The sequence below is a fragment of the Camelina sativa genome, chromosome 3, assembly GCF_000633955.1.
Source record: "Camelina sativa cultivar DH55 chromosome 3, Cs, whole genome shotgun sequence".
NCBI classification, from domain to species: domain Eukaryota; kingdom Viridiplantae; phylum Streptophyta; class Magnoliopsida; order Brassicales; family Brassicaceae; genus Camelina; species Camelina sativa.
This window is the reverse complement of record NC_025687.1, coordinates 22,571,163-22,579,766: the sequence shown is the minus strand read 5'-3', so window position 1 is coordinate 22,579,766 and position 8,604 is coordinate 22,571,163. Positions and strand designations below refer to the sequence as shown.

At 33.3% G+C, this 8,604-nt stretch overlaps 1 long non-coding RNA gene across 1 annotated transcript; it reads left to right on the top strand.

Moving 5' to 3' along the window:
* On the top strand, positions 3,267–6,127 carry LOC104777738. The gene is made up of 8 exons (XR_766327.2): positions 3,267–3,415; positions 3,980–4,547; positions 4,671–4,783; positions 4,860–5,226; positions 5,319–5,379; positions 5,453–5,552; positions 5,655–5,744; positions 5,828–6,127. It is a non-coding gene; the product is annotated as an uncharacterized LOC104777738 (long non-coding RNA).

Here is an 8,604-nt window from a genome sequence, read left to right as displayed (position 1 = left end):
CTCTTCCCCCACACGGGCTAACTTAACTGTAATTGTATGCAGAAGACGAAATATGAACAAACAGCTATCAATACATTAAAACTTCTTGGTTTCTCACCAGGTGATGACAGCTCAGCTTTTGTATTGAAGCAGAGACTGACACATCAGAAAAAATTTGTAACCAATTAAATTATAACAATAATACAACTCATCTTTTTTTTTGCCAAGAGGGACCCATTTATTTCTTCTTCTTTCTACCGATCGATTTCTTCTTCTTTCTATCGCCCAATTTTAGTATTGATTTCTTCTTTAGCCGGAGAAGATGGTAGTAGCGGCAGAGGTCTTAGCGGATTCGTCGGGAAGATTAACTCAAGTATTTGTAGCTCTCATATCGGCCTCTCGACAAAGTCGCGTCCTGGACTTCCTGCTCCTAGAAAGGAAGAACCACCGTCGATTGGGTGTAGGAATGGGAAATTAATTGGTTTTGGTGCTTCTAGGAGGGTTTACATGGAAATGAACCTCGATTCCAACGACATGGTTGAACACAGGCATGGTTTAACTTCTCCATTGAAAGATGCTCGAAACAGAATATTTTGTATGTAATGTGCATTTACTATTATCAATCCGTCAACTAAGCTTCCCAATTACACATATTATCATGTTTTTCCCCAATTATTCTTGGATGCATGATTTTGGTTCATTAGGTTTTGTTTTCTTTCTGCTTGGAAAAAACCCAAAATAAAGAATTTAAGTTCACCTTGGAAATTTGTCACGTTGCAGCTATTCTAGAGTTGTGCAAGGTATGAATTTCCATGTCCTTGTTGATTTCCATGCCACAGAAAATGTGGCAGTTACTTGCCAATTCTTAATACTGGCTTTTCTAATAACTAGGAATAATTTCAACATCACTCTCTATGTCTAGGCCAATGCATTAGAATCTGTCTTTGAAAAAGTTTTTGCTCTTGTTTTAAACTTTGCAGATAACCAAGACAAGGAAGACTAGGGGTGGCATATGGAAAGAGATGTGGAGATGCCAATATTCCAGTGTTCCAAAGATTGGTACTTGTGTCCATTCTAGAAACCCTTGACAGAAGCGTGCTGCACATTTTAATAAGTTAACTTTTTATTATTCTCGTCTCTGTATGTTTAGTCACGCCATAGATTAGCTCGCGTCCTTGGTTATTCACACTTCGCAGATTATGCTCTTGATCGCAGAATGTCAAAGACATCAATGAGGATTTGTGAAGAACCCTTAAGTGATTAGTTTAGCATTCTTTATTGCTTGTTTGTAGTGACGCCCTTATTTGGAGGAAGATTTGGGGATTTGTTGTTTATTGAAAGAGTGTGTTGTACTGTAATGAACGAGAGTGTTACAATGAGTTGTCTTTTTTTTTTTTTTATGCCTTCTCAAGAACTAGGTTCTCAACACCATGTTCTGTTCTACAGGGTTTGTGAGTGAGAAAAAAAATCAAGAATTAATGGTTTGTAATCCCTAAACTTATTTGGTAATAAATTTAAAATATATTCAAAAACTAAATTTATGAAATAAAAAACTCATGATGATGTAAATAATAATAACAAAAGAAATTACTATTGAAATTATCAAAAACTTATGAATGGATTCCAAATAACATATTAAATTATGAAATCGAAAAAATATATATAACAAAATAAAATAAAAAAACCAATCCCACAACATAGCGCATGTACCAACCTAGCAACACATAAATAGAAAAAAACCTAAAACCAAAAATATTTCCAATGAAAATTGTCAAAAACTATATTAATAACGATTTTTTAATTACAAACACATATAAAATTATCCAAAAATAATAAAAATAAAAACAAAACATAAAACAATCTTGTGGCGTAGCGCGAGTACTATCCTAGTATATATAAAAAAACATATTTGAGCAGCTTCTCAAACTTATTGATAACATTAATAGATATAGTTCAGACACAATAAATAAACAGTTTGTATCAAACTTTATGCATGCACAATGACATATAAACATTTGTATAAGTATTAAGTGCCAATAAACATTTGTGAAGAGTAAGATTCTAGCTAGCAGCTTAATTATGGAAATGTATATATAAACAAGTAATATAGAGTATAGACACAACAAACAGTTACGTTTTAAATCAAGAATTGGCTATCTAAGAAAAGAGAGTTAAATGGTAAAGACCGTATGATCAATGATCTTAATTTATCTCTCTTTATATTACTCAACAGTCAAGAAAATACACTATAAGGTTTGCAATTTAGAGTCCCTAATCTCTCCTTAAGCCAGAGGCTCTCTCAACTAGCAAATGGTCAAAGATCTTATTTATACATATACTAACTACTCGCATGCCTATCATAAAGACAAGTATGGTTACCAAAACAAAAACTAGGATGTATACTGTTTCCAAAAGAAAGATATTGGATCAATTCCTTCTATAAGATGCGATATGATTCAGCTTGTTAATTTTGTAATGGACAAAATGGTTTGACTCGAGAAACTTGAGCATATACACACAAACATAATTATGAAAATTAACAAGAATTCACATACACGTAAAGTCAATATCAGAAGAACTGAAGAAAAACTTGGAAAGAGAGAAAAAAAAAAATTGAAATTCTATGATGAGCGTTGAATCTTCGAGGGTTGTGTTACCCTCGTAGATGAGTATTTTGAAAATGTCTAATAATTGTCAACCAATTTTTAAATAACTAGATGATGACCATGTCGCCTTTGTTGGCGGTACTAACTTGGACAAGTGTAAAATGGGTCATGAACTTAAAATATGCCTTCAATGAATCATAGTCAAAATCTCCCAAACAACCAAAGTGTACAAGATCCTTTGTCTTAGAGTGTATCTTTGAGCGTTGAGATCTGGGAAAAAAAGTTAGATAAAAAAAAAATAAAAAAAAAATAAAAGAAAGGAAGAAATGAAAAATTGAGCAAAACTGAAAGATGAAGAAAAAGGAATGTTTCTGGTTCAAATAGGAGTTTCCAAATGCAGAGATTATGTTTCTAATTGGAAGATAGATGTCTCGGTATGAAACACTTGTAAACAATAAGTTTCTTTGGAAAAGAAACAAAATTATATATACTAGGTTAGTTTTGTAAGGTTTTTTTATAATTATTTTTTGTTACATTTTTAAAAGGAGCACAAAAATATGTTTTTTTTTGGACGTGTAAAACCACATGTATAAAGTTCCACAAATAGCACCTTTTAAATTTAATTAATTAATTAATATAATTTAATTATTATTTCTTCTCTAAAACAGTAAAACACAATCGTTTTGCATTCTCTTCGCCTTACCAGATTCACGTCGCCGGTATACCGGTCTCGTCGAAGTAGAAAGCAATGATTGTATGATTCAATTGAAAACAAAGAAAAAAGAGAGATTTGAGATCATGCATCTTCGATCTCGATTCTAAAGCTCAAGGTAAGCTACTCTCTTGATGCTCACAATTGTGGTTTCTGGAGATTTTGATTTGTCTGATTGAAACTTAGGGTGTGATTGATTTGTGGGAAAATTCTCACGGTGTGTCCTTTGCTAAATTGGGGATTAACTATCTCTAAAATTGGGTGTTAAATGTTAACGTTGGGGAAAAAAGTTTTAATTGTTACATCATTTTTGGTAAGAACTAAGAGCTCGATTTCAGTGATTTCTAGATTCATTTGATAGTTGTTGGATTGTGATTTTGGAGATCTCGGATTACAATTTTGGCTAATGTTATGCACTGTAATCGACATCTTACAACGTGATCCTCTGATTTTTCCTGACTCGAAGTGTGTTTATACTCTCGCTTTTTATCGCATGAGACCATTGTTGTGGTAATCAAATCATAGAAAATCACAATCGTGGACACCATGTTTAGTCATTCGAAATTAGGTTGCTTTAGTTTGGCCATTCTCTTTGATTATGGTTTTGAGACTTGTTAATTTGTCTATTGTTTCCTTTTGACATTTCTCTAATTTTATTTCTATCACTATTCATTTTTTTCAGGTAATTTGTTAGAGAAGTTGTGAGAGCTTGAGTGTAAACAGACAGAGAAGTTTGGTGTAAATATCCTTTGTTGTCTGTTTGTTTTTGCTCTTAGAAAAAAAAAGAAAGAAAAGGAGATTGCGGCAAAGAAGAGTTCCAAACGTATGTATTCATGTTGGTGGGATAGTCACAAATAAATATATATATATATATATATATATATAAAGTGTAGTTTCCTAATTTCAGAAGTGTAGCTGCCACATCATCACCTCTTTCTGGTTAAGAGGCCTAATTTCAGAAGTTATCCAATTTCACTTTTCTTCTATTCTTGGGCCTAAACTTTTAAAGGTCCATTTTTTGAACCTTTCCTATCCTCCATTCAGCCGTTCTCCGAGTTGCGACCTCAACCGTCCCTCCCCTTCTAGATTAAGTTTACCATCGATCTCAAATTAATGGTCGCCACTCCACACCCTTTCACTGCCTCTCCTGTCTTTCTTCTCCATAGTAACGGTTTCGTGTTTAATGGCCATTCATGAGCGTCGATGATCTCTGTTTTCATTCAACACCCACTACGCTTTCTTCAATTGCCGTAAGTTTTAGTCCTATATAATGTTGTTGCTTACAATATCATGCTTCTAAGATTGTACTTTCTCTCTTACTTTACTCTTGAATAACATGGATTCCACCTTCGTTTCATTCGCAAATCTCAAAGCTGGTCGTCTTCACCAACAGATCGTCGGAAGGATGCTTCGTCATTGGCCTGCCCGTAACGTTAAAAAAGGTGGCCAACTCATGGGCGTTGATTTCCTACTCATTGATGAGAAGGTATAAATCATCTTTAGTTTTCCTTATCTTTTTTTCCGTTTTAGTTAACTTTATCTAATTGTCAATTGTTTTGCAGAGTACTGTCATCCAAGGGTGATCAATGTTTCTGTGTTGGCATTTTTTAATCTGGTTCTTTCGATTTGCTGTGTTTAGAGGCGAGACTAAACATTCTCAAACATTGATGAGTTCTTTTCAAAAGTTGCACTTGGCTTTAGGCTCATTTTGAATAGCTTACCCGCTGTTTTAATGCAAACCCTGGTGGGAGAAGCCGCCTGGAAGCACGACTACAACAACATTCTTCAAGTAGGCGATTGAATCCTCCACAGGCTCGTGCTCCTGTTAGAGCACCACCACGGGGTCGAGGTCGTCGTTTAGATCGTGCACCTGGTTTTTTAGACGGAGCTATGAATATCAGTTTTTCAAATGATATGAGCTTTGACGAGGTACTCTTTTAACCATGTTTATATCCCTAATTTCGCTGATGTTTTATTAAGTATTAAATCTAATAATCCTTTACCCCTTTTAAATGTAGCAGAGATTGGATTTTTTTGGAGGGACTAGAGAATGCTATTAACAATAGGAATCTTCTTCATATGGTATCTTGTATATTTGTCTCCTTATTTTACTATGATTCTTCGATATAGATCGTTTAAACCAATTTTGATGCAGAGCTGATTACGAAATGCTGCTAGCTCTTGATGAAACCAACCATTCACATGGCGGCGCTTCTACTCAACGCATTAACGACTTACCAGAGTCTACAGTTCAGGTAAGCTAAAAGGTTCACTTGTACAACACAGTTTTTTCATATCGAAATTTTGTTTACTAAAAAGCTTTCTCTTTGGCGTTATATGTGGGTGATAATATGCAGACTGATAAGTTTGAAGAAACTTGTGTTATTTGTCCGACGATCGGAGACACCATACGTCATCTCCCCTGTTTGCACAAATTCCTTAAAGATGTAAGGTTTCTTACTGATTTGAATCAAAACCCCCTTATAAGATGAGAAATTCGGAAAATCAACAATTGTTTATAATTCTGCAGTGTATTGATCCGTGACTAGGACGGATTAAAGCATGTCCGGTTTGCAAATCCTCAGTTACTTGACAAGGTTCTCAAAACTCACCATTGATACACATAATTAAGTCAATATATCATCAACTGAAAGTGGTTTTTTACTTCTTTACTTTGGAATGGGCTTCTGTTTTAATTTGTTTTTATTAAATGACTCGGGCTTTGATTTAGGACTATTTACGTTCTCTATTTTCGAGTAATATGAATATGTCCATTTTGATCGTAAGATATGTGTTCATGTATAATATTGCATCTCCATATGATACTAGACGTGTTAGAAACAACAAAGTTGTGATGTTGATGTTACGTACCACAACATTGTGAAGTTTCTGGAGTTATGAACTTAAGATCAATTGACTAAAAAGTTGTATTAACTTTAATTATGTGTATTATACTTAATTATATCTAAAATAAAGAATGTAAAAAAATTACCATTTTACCTTTCCAAACCGGTGGATCTCTGGAATCATTTTCCTGGTAACTGGTAAGCCAGTCATTCTTCGCCATATCTACCACCATCAATGTATTGTCACTTGGCTATATGCGAGGAGAAATTGTCCAATATGTAGGACAACAGATCTTTAAGAAAAGAATAAAAAATAAACAATATACGCCATTGTTACAACTACATTGTCTTATTCTCTTCACAAAAACCCTTTATCATTAGTGATTACACAATAGACAATTTAACAGGGGAAAAAAAACAAAAAATAATTTACCCATTACAATTTAATTAAATAAAACACCCTTTCAAATAATTAAAAAGAAATTTAAAGAAAGAAAGAGAGTTTAATTTCAACAGCCAATATATCTAAAATAATGTCCTTTTTCGGATAAGAATATACTCTAAATTTGAAGTCCGAAATTAATTACCACTATTTGAAAGGAAAAATATTTCCAACACAAATTAAGCCAAAAAAAACTAAAAAACCCATAACACACATTAAACAAATAAAGGGAAAAAATTATAAAGAATAAGAGGGGTCAGACACTCAAATAGAAACGCATTCTAAACAGACAGCGGAGGGAAACAAAGAATAGACTAAGAGGGGGTTATTGGTTCCATGATTTGAATGGATTTGGAAATCCAAACAAAAATCATGTGTTATTCAATCATTGATTTTAAAATACTTATCAAAATTCTGTGTTATTGGTTCTATGATTTACAAATACTTGTTAAAATCCCATGTTATTTATTTAATGATTTGTTTTTGGATTTCAAAATCCACAGTATGTTTTAAATGGATTTGTAGGGATTTGAAAGTGTAAAATAGAAGGATTCAAATCCAAGGATAAAACATGTTATTTCAAAATCCATGTGTTTTGATTTTTGGAATTTACAATTCCATATAGATTTAGAAATCACCTCTCCAATAACAGCCCCTAAAACTTTAAATGAGGTCCAAATATGTTTATACCAATCTAGAAAAATAATTCAACCACACTTCTTATTTATCAAAAATATAAATAACAAATTGTATTCCATGTAGGACATATGTATTCCCATTGTAATTTCCTTTAAAAAGTTATAAATGTCCATAATTTTAAAACGTTAGAGAATATAAAAGGATCAAAAATTAAAATCAAACCCCACTAAACCAAATAACTCATACAATGAAGTCCCAAATTAATGATTAAGAAGGTAACGAGTAGAACTCATAACGACGTCAATATCAAAGGTCCCAGTTAAACCAAATAGTGGCAGGTCGACATTAATATTTTAAACACACACAAACGTAACTGCAACAAACGTCGACTCTATAAAGGACAAAAGAAAAAATAGTAGCAAAATATACTCTCCAACTTCCGAAAAATGCAATGAAACACACCCTACTCACTTGACGAACTACCAAATGACGTGCTCGGAAATATCATCTCAAGAGCTGCTCGGATTTCACGAAAAATGGTTAGGCATATTTTGATAGCATCACCAGACCTTGCAAAGGCAGCCCAAGATCATCGAGTTTACAAGAATATCAACCTAAGACCACTAGCAATGCATCCACTAGCAACAATAAGCAAGTACCAAGATCTAATAGAAAATTGCATTTCAAGTGGAAATGTGGAGGCACACTACATCAAAGGAATCCATGAGTGTTCTCACAACAACAACACAAAAGAAGGTTTGGAACACTTGAAAAAGGCAGCAGAAGGTAATTATGCAAACGGTATTTACCTTTACGGGATTGTGAAGTTATGCAGGGGTGATACTGAGGAAGGCCAATTGTGGGTGGATAAACTAGGCTGGAAAGAAAATAAAGCAAAGGGTGATCAATGCTGGAAAAATAACAAGAAGTCCTTACACAAAATCAATGTGCAAAAACTACAATGCTACTTCACTACATTGAGAGAAGTTCAACCAACCATCATCACATGGAAAATAGATGCCCTCATTGCTACTACTACAAACAAATGGTCAAATTTGTCTTCTTCTTTTAGCTAAACGATCAACAATATGGTTTATGACTGCTGTCATCCTTTAATAATGACCTATATTTCCAATGTAAGAGTTCTTTACAAGTTATTTTATTCAAATGTTATGTCGATGTGTCCAATCTCAAACAATTGAAAATACAAAAAAAAAGGAAACAACTTATTAAAAACAATAGCGCAACATGCCAACATAAGTCAACAGATATTACGAACAACTATAAACAGGAGGATAAAGATATTAGCAAAATGGTGTTTACCTATAAGATATAAAATTGTTATGCACAAAGAACAACTTCAAAGAAAAATACAGTAAA